The sequence below is a fragment of the Tupaia chinensis genome, unplaced genomic scaffold, assembly GCF_000334495.1.
Source record: "Tupaia chinensis unplaced genomic scaffold, TupChi_1.0 Scaffold000098_3, whole genome shotgun sequence".
NCBI lineage: Eukaryota > Metazoa > Chordata > Mammalia > Scandentia > Tupaiidae > Tupaia > Tupaia belangeri.
Window position 1 is genome coordinate 79,182 of NW_006159562.1, and position 10,794 is coordinate 89,975.

The window sequence follows — 10,794 nt, forward strand, 5'->3', positions numbered from 1 at the left end:
TTGGAGGAGAGGTATTTTCTTGTTTTCCCATATTTCTTGTGATCTGGTGGTGATTTCTTGTCATCTGATGGATGGTGTGTTTTTTCAAATTCTTGAAGTTCAGTCTGAATGTTCAGGAGCAAGCAGACAGAAGTGATCTAGAATCTCTTTGCCATTCTGTTGTGATCGTGGTTGCAGCTGATTCAATAGATATTGAGGAATATTTTAGCACTAGTAGTATTTGGATGTTTAGCTGCAGTGCCCTTAGATCCATCTAAAAACACATTAAATGGGTATTGGAGAGTGGAGAGACAAGAAAAAGGAAAATGAAAGAGAGAGAGAGAAGCAACAACAAAAAGAAAAAAAAAAGACCAAACCCCCAACCCCCCCCAAAATTGTAATTACTGTTTTTCTTTTTTTTTAAAAAAATCATAAAATAGAAAACTGCGCAGCGTGTGAAATACCTAGTTCGCAGAAGCCATGAGGAATTGTCTTCTGAAGGCCTGGCCTCTCCTGCCTGGGTGGGAGGACCACAAGGGGTTATTAACAAGATAAAAGGTGGAGCTGAGAGCAAGAGAAAAACTTTACCTTTAAAAAAAATGTAAAAAGGAAAAATTACAAAAAAAAAAAAAGGGAAGACAGAAGCAGGGAGAGACAGACACAGAGACACAGAAACAGAGATAGAAAGCCAGAGGGGGGACTCCCTACCACGCTAACTTTTTTGCTGGAGGCTGAATTATCAGTAGAAAATCTTCATTTCTCGTGTGCCCTGAAATACCTAGTTTGCAGAAGCCATGAGGAATCTTCTTCTCAGAATTGTGAACTTTCAAAAAAATTATTTATTTTATTGCCAAAGGGCATGTGTAGTCGTCAGCAAGAGAGAAAGAGAGAGCATACCCACCTATGGGGCATGGTCACACTGTAATTCTGATTTGAGACACATATGCATGCACCGAAGCTGTTTTACAAGCTGCTAGGACTGAGATTTGAATCCAGTCAGCCATGTGGAATCTGGCTTCCTTTCTTTACTTTTTAAAGAGATTTTTGCTTTCGGGCACATGTGCTCACCTGAGAGAGAGACAGAGACAGTGAGAGGGAAAGTGAGAAATCACCCCCCAGGGGGCATGGCCGTGCTTCAATTTCTTTGCCTCCACTCTCATCCCAGGAGCTTGGGCATGCACAAATGCCTGGTGTGATTTTGAAGCCACCGGGTCTGGGATTCGAACTGTGGTCAGCCTTGTGGGAGTCCAGCAATGTAACTGCTATGCCATCTGACTTTCTAAGCATAACACTTAACTGCTGCACTCTGGGACAGCCCTCACTTGACGGTCTCTTTTTCTTTTTCTGAGAAATTTTTGCTATAGGGTGCATGCGCTTGCAAGAGAGACTGAGACAGAAAGCGAGAAATCACCCCCTGGGGGGATGGCCATGCCACAGTCCCTTCTCCTACCTTCTCCTCTTGGGATTTTGGGCACACATGCACATGTGCCTGGCGTGAGTTTTAAGCTGCCAGGTCTGAGACTCAAACTGCTGTTGATTATGTGGGATTGCAGTGACGTCACCATTAGGCCATTTGGTGATCCTGACTTGAAGGTTTTAAGTATGTTTTGGAAGAGGTAACTACCGCATGGCTCTACGAAGATATTTTTTCTTTTTCTTTTCTTTTTTTTTTTTTTTTAAGAAGTTTTCACACACATGGGATCTTGGGCATGCACACACATGCTCCTCCTCCTCCATTCTCCTCCCGGGATCTTGGGCACGCACGCACACGTGCCCGGCGTGAATTTAAGCCACCGGGTCCGGGACTTGAACCGCGATCGACTACATGGGAGTCCAGCGACATAGCCATTACGCTAACTGCTGGTCCCAAGTTAAGTATTTCTGTTCACAAAATGGAATAGTTACGTAAAATCTGATACTATAGCAAGTTGAAAAACAGCCAACTCCCCTTTGCTAGCCACCAGTAAAGAGTGAAAAATCAAATAGGGTGAGGATAGCCTATTTTTCTTAAAAAAAAAAAAAATCCAAATGGATGTCATCATTTTGAGAGAAGTTGCTTTAGAAATCTAGACACTTTGGGGAAGCTGGTGGCATAGTGGTTAAGGTACTGGATTCCCACATGGCCAACTGTGGTTCCTGTCCTGGAACTGGAGGCTTGAAAATAACACTGGGCCCATGTGTGAGGGTGATCCAAATCCCAGGAGGAGAATCGAGGAGCAGGGATTACAGTGTGGCCATCCCACAGGGAGCGATTTCTCACTTTCCTTCTCACTGTCTCTATTTCTTTTCATGGAGCACACATGCCCTATGGAGGGGAAAAAGAGAAATCTAGACACTTCTTTCAACTGTACTGTTACTATTGTAAACGTTTTAGGGCTATCTTTTGGAATTATCTTTAGGACTAATTAAGGAATCCTGAAGGGAACAGCTAGCCTCATTACATTGTAGTTACCCCTTGTGTAGGTCAAAGCAATTCTTTCCAGTAAATTACCATCTTCCAAAAATGAAACTTACCCTGATGAGAAAAAGATTTTCAAAAAAATGACTGGGGAAATTGAAAGCAATTCCCTCAGTGTGTAAAGGAAGGCCGTTTCTAAGTGGAGTTCTGAAAAGTCCCCGGAACGTTGCTGTCTCCTGTGATGGGAACATCATTCATTTGAATGGATAAATTCAGTTCCATTTGTCCAAACTCAGTGACATTGCCTTATAGTCATGTCTTTTGAATGTAAATATTTATGGGGTGAAATAGAGACCCTTTTGAGCTGAAAGACCTCATAAAAAAAACAAAGGCTATTATTGTGAATTTTTAACCAGGGTCTGCTGTGTTCAGTTACAGACTTCGAAAACTTCTGAAAAGAAAAGGAGGAAGATCCAAAGGCTCTTGTGCCCAGATCAGGCCTGGGATGTTCCCTTTACTCTTCCGTAGATTTGTTTAGTGAGTTAAGGAGTGCCTGTGTATAGGATTAAATCCAAGCTAGGCATCATGGGATAGAAAGGCAATGTGGTCCATATTTTGAAGCAGAAGCAGGACAACAACATGAAGTTGTTTGAGAGAACATCCAGACTTTGGTCTTAACAAAGATATAAATAGTACCAGGATAGAAATAAAAGTTAACAATATTTATCATGTATTTGTGTTTGGTTAATAATAAAAAAAAAGAGAGAGAGATTGGTTTAAAAAAAAAAAAAGTGCCAAAAGGAAAAGGAAAAAAAAAAGCCTCTACTTGTGTGCTGTTGTTAAGCAAATAAAATCTGTGACACAGATTGAGACCCTCCCCTGGGCTCCCAAGTACCTACTCAGTGCTGTGGAGGCTATCACCTACTGTGACTTTCTTTCTTTCTTTTTTACTTATTTTTAAAGTTCACTAGAGGGCAGGGCCAGCAGGTGGCATGGTGGTTAAGGTGTTGGAATTCCCACAAGGCTGACTGTGGTTCGAGTCCTGGACCTGGCAACTTGCTTTCTCCCTCCCTCTGTCTTTCTCTGGTGAAATTCATGTAAAATAAAATTAAAAAAAAAATTCTTAAAAAAATTTGCTAGAGGGCATCTGTGTTTACTGGAGAAAGAGTTTTGTTGTTGTTGTTGTTTTGTTTAGTCTTAGGGCAAGTGTGCTCTTGAAAGAGAGAGAGACAGGCAAAGTGAGAAATCACTCCCCAGAGAGGATGGCCACACCTCAATCCCTTCTCCTCTATTCTCCTGCTGGTATTTTGGGCACACATGTACACATGCCTGGTGTGATTTTTAAGCCACCAGGTCTGGGACTTGAACCGCCGTGGGCCATGTGAGAGTCCAGTAATAATAATAACTGCTATGCCATCTGCTGGCCCCATGAAAGAGAAAGAAGAAAAATGAGAAAGTACCCCCACCTCTGGGGGAGGTGAAGGGAGCAGTGGCTATGCTGCGATCCTTTGTTCTCCATTCTCCTTGAGGGATTTGGGGAACATTTTTTAAGCTGCTGGATCTGAGACTTAACAGAGCAGTCAGTCCTGTGGGATCTAGCACCTTAACCTCCATGCCACCAATTCTGGCTTTTTTTTTTTTTTTTTGGTAGAGGTTTTTGCTATAGGGCATGTGTGCACGCCAGAAAGACAGAGAGAGACATAGAGACAGAAAGCGAGAAATCACCTCCCAGGGGGGATGGCCACACCACAATCCCTCCTCCTCCTTTCTCCTCTTGGGATCTTGGGCACGCACGCACACGCGCCTGGCACGAATTTATGCCACTGGGTCCAGAGCTCGAACTGCAGTCAACTACATGGGAGTTCAGCGACATAGCCATTATGCTAACTGCTGGTCCCCAACTCTGGTTTTTCTAGCATGTCGTCTCAGCCCTGGAAGACTGGGGGACTGCCAAACTGCTTGTTTCCCACAAAGCCTCACTTAACATGGAGTCTCCACATGATCCAACCCCAGTAAAAATATGTATTCTTTCCAGTTACCCACCTTGCAGACACCAGCATCAACAAATCTGAGATCCTTTAAAATCGCACTAACTGTATTGTGCAAACCCCAAATGCAGCATCTTGAACTCCTATTCGATTAGAAATTTTCTTTTGGAATTGCTGTGATGTCCTTTTCTTTCTTTCTTTCTTTTTTTTTTTTTTCCTGCAAATCTGTTTCTTTTAAAAAAATTAAGCCCATGAATAATGTACTTATGCTTGCTTTCATTTTTATCAAACCCTAAAGTGTCTGAGGTTAAACATCCTTTGTGCCCCTTAGGGCTGCATGACCTTATGATCCCTCTGGTCCGGGAAGGTCAATTTCAGGGAGGAGGGCATTTCTGAGGGAGGAGAATGGGCCCCTGACATGGCCTCATGGTCTCCATCTGGGCCCAATGGCAGCTTGTGTTCTGGCTGCCTATGTTCTCCATGGGGAAGGCTAATAACACAGAGCAAATGTCTGGGGCAAATGAGTACCAGATGAATTCCCCAATCAGTAAAACAGCACAGTAGAAAGTTGATGAGGTTTTAAAGATAACCCCAAAATGTTTACATCACAAAACTATATTCTACTTCCCATTTTTCTTTTTCTTTTTCCTTTTCCTTTTTTTTTAAAGAAAGATTTTTGCTGTAGGGCATATGTGTTTGCCAGAATAATAGAGACAGAAAGCAAGAAATCATTCCCCAGGGAGGATAGCCATGCTAGAATCCATTCTCCTCTCTGGATTTTGGGCGCGTGTGTGCCCAGTGTGCGTTTTTAGCTACTGGGTCTGGGACTCGAACCATGGTCAACTATGTGGGATCCAGCGAAGTAACTATTATGCCATTTACTGCCCACTTCCCATTTTTCACTTTCCCTAGCTTAGGAGGCTAAAGTTCTTCTTTACCTAAGTGAAAGAAGCCAGACATGAACATTATTGTGTAATTCCATTTATATGAAATATTGAGGACAGGTGACTTTACAGACAGAAAACAGATTAGGGGTTTCCAGGGGCTAGGGAGAGAGAATATGGGGGAACAACTGCTTAATGGGTACAGGATCTCCTTTAGGGTGATGCAAGAGTTCTGGAACTAGACAGTGATGTTTGTATAATATCATGAAGGCACTTAATCTCACTGAGTTATACATTTTCAAATTATTAAAGTGACCAATTTTATGTAACATGTATTTTACCACAACATGAAATATCTACCTTCCCCGCCCCCGTTAGTACGGGTGAAGTTCAGATAGGGAGAGAATTGTTAAGTCATCAGTACCTTAGTAGTAATTTTTAGGACAATTGAGCTGTCTCTTAGCAATGCCTTAACTGTTGGATAAAACCAGAGAATTGTGATGAATGTGTAAAGCTGGGGTTGACTATGTGAGGAAAGGACAAGAAGTCAGATCAAAGCAGGGTGACCTTTCATGATGGCTAATTTTTTTCCCAGAGACATAATCTCACCATGTCGTGGTTCTTCTACATCAGCCTCTTAGCTGGGACTACCTGTGTGTGCCACCTCAGCTGGCTTCTTTTTTTTTTTTTTTTTTTAAAGTTTTTTTTTTCCTCTAAGAGTGTTACCCTTGACAGGGTCTCACCATATCACAATCCTTCCCTCAGCCTTCTAGCCAGCTAGGATTGTATATGTGTGTAGGTGTGCCTGGCATGTTCGGGTCAACTCGGGACCTGAACTTGGGCCTCCTGTGTAGCTCCAATATTACAGTGGCCCTCTACCTCCTGTGCACCATGTTGGACTATGCATGATGGTTTTTTAGACAGTCTTGCTATATCTTGGTCTGGTTTCTCTGGAAAACCAATATTAAGACATATTTTGGTACCAAGAAGTAGAATGCTGTAGTAAAAAAATACCTAAAAATGTAGAAGTGATTTTGGAGCTGAATAATGGGTAGATGTTGGAAGAATTTTGAGGTATATGCCTAGAAACTGAGTATATGCCCAGACCACCCTTGAGCTTATGAGCCTTCTGCCTCAGTCTTCATGACTTTCTAGGATTACAAGCAAGCCACAATACCTTGCCTTTAGGTTGAACCTGAAATGAAACTTGGGCCACCCATCTCAGCCTGAGGAGCACTGTGTCAAGCTGGCCTGAGGGTTAAATTTTTTGTGTCAACCTGTATGGGCCAGGTGGTACCCAGATATTTGGCTATACTTTATTTCTGGGAGTGTCTGTGAAGGTGTTTCTGGATGAGATCAATACGTGAGTTGGTAGACTGAGTAGATTACCCCCTGCAATGAGGGTGGGCCTTACTCAACCTATTGCTAATCTGAATAGAACAAAAGGACCGAGAAAGAATTGTTTTCTCTGCTTGTCTTTAAATTGGGACATTGACCTTCTCTTGCTTTTTATCTCTGACTCAGACTGAAACTTAACCATTGGCCTTCCTGGATCTCCAGATTACCAACTACTGAGGATTTTTAGATTTAGCCTCCAGAATTGCATGAATCAATTCCTTACAATAAATCTCTTTGTGGCTGTATCTTTTAGGTCCTTGGGAAAGTCATGACATGTTTTTCTATGCCAAAATGCACCATGGCTTTCCTGGCAACCCAATATTTATCTATATCATCTATACCTATATATCTATATCTATCTTGGTCTGGTTTCTCTGGAAAATCAACATTAAGACATATTTTGGTACCAAGAGGTAAAATACTGCAGTAAAAAAAATACCTAAAAATGTAGAAGTGATTTTGGAGCTGAATAATGGGTAGATGTTGGAAGAGTTTTGAAGTATATACCTAGAAACATAAATGTTAAGGGAGATTCTGGTGAGATTTTAGGTGGAAATGATGAACATGTTATTGCAAACTGGAGGGAAGGCAGTTTGTTATAAAATGGCAAGTAGTTTGACTGCACTGTTTTCTGGTATTTTGTGGAAGGTAGTACTTATTAGTGATGAAACTGGATATTTAGCTGAGGAAATTGCAAAATGAAATATTGAAGCAGTCTTCTTGATGGCTGAAAGAAAAATATGAGATGAGACAACTTGAGGAAGAAACTGTTAAGTAAAAAGGAACTCATTATTAGATTAACCATATTGCAAAAAATGAGAAAGCATATTTTTGAAGAGAACATTCAGGGTATGGATGAACTATCATAAACTATGAAAAGATTGTAGGGTTATATAAGCAGAATCAATTCTGCTGAAGGGAATGGAGACAGAACAAAATAAAAGAAGGTGGAAATCTTGGAATTTACAAGACAGGACCAGATAGGCTGTAAGTGTGTGCCATTCTTTGAGAAAAAGAAAGACCGACTTCAAAGGTCATTCAGAAATCATCAAGGCTGCCACTCTCACTATAAGCCATAGACTGAATAATTTATAAACATAGAAATTATTTTTCACAGTTCTGGAGTCTGGAAAGTCCAACATCAGGGTTCTGGCCTTCAATGGCTGTTGAGGGCCTTATCACTGCATCCTCACATGGCAGAAGGGGTTGACACTGTGTTCTCACATGGCAGAGAACAAATGAGCATAAAGAGACCTGAGCCAGTTTCCTTGGCCTCTTTACATGGTACCAACCCATTCATGAGGGCTCTACCTCTCCAAAGGCCCCACCTCTCAAAACCACCGCAATGGGATTAAGGATCAGCATGATTTCAGAGAAGAACATGCAGACCGTAGCATTCACATGAACTACAAGGTGAGTCTCCTAGCACATGCTCTCTTGGCTCAGGTGGGAAAGCCTGAAAGTTTGAGTGTTCTGTCAAGAAAAATCATGGAAGGGGAAAAAAGAAAGCCATTTGCTTGCTCTATTATCAATCTCTGGATTAAACTGAACAGTGAGATCAAAGTGGCTTGTTTGTTCTACTAGTTTTTTTGTTTCTTTATAAGAAAGTATGGAATTTATTTCAGTATCTAGTTTCATGTTTAAATTAGAATTGCTGGACAATTTTTTGTAGCTTATAATACATTATGAGAGCTGCAGAAAATGTTAATGGCCTTTAGTGACTATTGAGGGCCTTATCACTGCATCCTCACATGGCAGAAGGAGCTGACACTGTGTCCTCACATGGCAGAGAACAAATGAGCATAAAGAGATATGAAATACCGACAGTGAATACAATTAACTGGACCATGCATATATAAAAGCCATATTTAATAGTAAGTTCCAGTTTCACAACTCGAAGACACATTCTTTAGCTCTTTACCTTTAAGTACAAGACATATTCATTTTGTCATAATCACTACCATGGCCAACAAAATTTTTCTGAATTTAAGTCTTTCCTCACCACTATGAAGTGTAACTAAGAGTCCTTTAAGAGAGATCTGAAATTTTAATTTTCACATTAAATATACTTGATAAAAAGTATAAGACATCACTACCACATGAGATAAAAGAATGGGAACACAAAACAAAAGGGATGCCTTTATATTAGCACATGACCTGATTAAGACATTTTAACTATTTCATAGTTCTACTAAGCACAAGAATAAACTGGTTGCAAGATGCTTATAGCATTTGGCAATTTTACTGCAAGTATTAAAAAACAGTGTACTCTTCTCAACAAGACATCTCTAAGAAAGTGACAGTGCTCCTAAGTACAAAGACTATTATCTCTAGTAGGTGGTATTGTACATAGTCAAGGGGATTCTTTATAAAATTAGGTTTAAAAAATGTAGAATGTTGGGGCTGGCAGATGGCGTGGTGGTTGAGGCGCTGGACTCCCACATGGCCGACCACGGCTCGAGTCCTGAACCTGGTGGCCTGCTTTCTCACTTCCCCCCTTTCTCTCTCTGTGTCTCTCTCTCTCTGGTCAGATTTAAAAATAATAATAATAAATAAAATTTAATAAGTATATTAAAAAATGTAGAATGTCTTGCTAATTACCAATCCTCTCCAAGGTTAGAATCAGAAAAATGCAGAAAACATTAAGTATTTTTGATTAATATTATTTTACTTTAAGAAAGGCAGAAATGATTCTATTTCAAGAAATAAGCAATAATGATAAAAGATGTGATCAATGTACTGTATCTCTTTTAAGCCAAAGCATACTTTTCCCCTTGGAGATGACAATTCAGAATTTTACATTCTTAATATCCTTCGTCCAGAACAGGATCCCATTTTAAACCATTATTTGAATGGAGTTCATCATCATCTTCTCCATAGGACGTTTACATTTCAGAATGCAAGCTGCTAAATGGCAATGATCCAGGCAGAATAAAGACTTCTTGCCACAATAAATGCTAATTTACAGTAACTGCCAACAGACACCAACAAACTACACCCAAGGCTGAAAGTTACTAGAGACAGGATCGAGGTCAGAACATGATTTCTCTTTATGAGAAATCCGATTTCATTTACTAAATAATATTGTCATGAAATCCAAAGAAAAACCTATAGTGAGTCCTTCCAAAGCTGTGTAATTTCCCAAATGATTTGCCGCTGGTTGCAGAACCTGTTCAGTCCTTCAATCCTTTTTTCAGTCCTTTAGCTTTTGCAATATTTTCTTGACGTTTTTGTTTCTTCTTTTGCTCCTTCTCCCTGGCCTCAATCACCTTGGCCTATTTCCAGGACAGTACAGCACTTGCTAGGAACTGTGGAGTAAGAGCCAGAATAACTGTTGTCAGGAAACCATACGGGTCCTTTGCAGCCCATTCCATGACATATTCAGCCCAAGCCTTTATGTTAAACATCCTCATAGTGGTTAGGAAAACTTATGTGGAGAGATGATCTCTAATTGTTCTGGGATTATTGCTGAGCTAATTACAACTTCCTGTGATCCTTGATTGTTGTCTTCTTAGATCCACCATACACTTCAGAAAGGTTTAAATTCTATATAGTGGCTTTTTTGCCCGCCACACTGTGGCCGCCTCCACTGGGCACTGGACTAAACCCCTGCACTGGCCACCACCAGGCTCCCCGACATCGTGCCAGCGGCTCAGTTTCAGACTCCCATTCCCAACTCCCTACTAGTTTGTTTTTTAATGAAGTACTTGTTTGTTTTGTTTTGAGGTAGTTTCTCTGGAAGGATTAAGGGCAAAGCTGAGTGGAAATGACTTGTTTCTTCCATGTAATCCTATAATAACTACAAGTTTGTGATAGTCTTTTGGTTCCCACAAAGAAGCTTGTGTTCATGTGTGTGTATATATGTCTGTGTGTGTATGTGTGCATGTGTATGTGTGTGTTTTGGGAGATGGGGAGAGAGAAAGCCAAGTACAGAGGAACTAAATGTTGAGTTTAGGGGGAGGACAATAGGGTATTGTGTATTGGAAAGTGAAGTAAGGAGAAGTAAAAAGTAGCAGGAAAAAGGAAAGAAACTCTGAAGGCATAGTGGGGATAAACTCTCAAAGATAGTGGGAAAGAGAACATAAGTGTCTGTAACACAATCATGGGAAACTAGAGCTAAGTTGGGTCTTAAAGCATACTGAATTAT

At 40.7% G+C, this 10,794-nt stretch overlaps 1 pseudogene; it reads right to left on the bottom strand.

Annotated features, from left to right (window-relative positions):
- Positions 1 to 9,820: 9,820 nt before the first annotated feature.
- LOC102496481 (small integral membrane protein 15-like) lies at positions 9,821 to 10,054 on the bottom strand (annotated as a pseudogene).
- Positions 10,055 to 10,794: the final 740 nt, after the last annotated feature.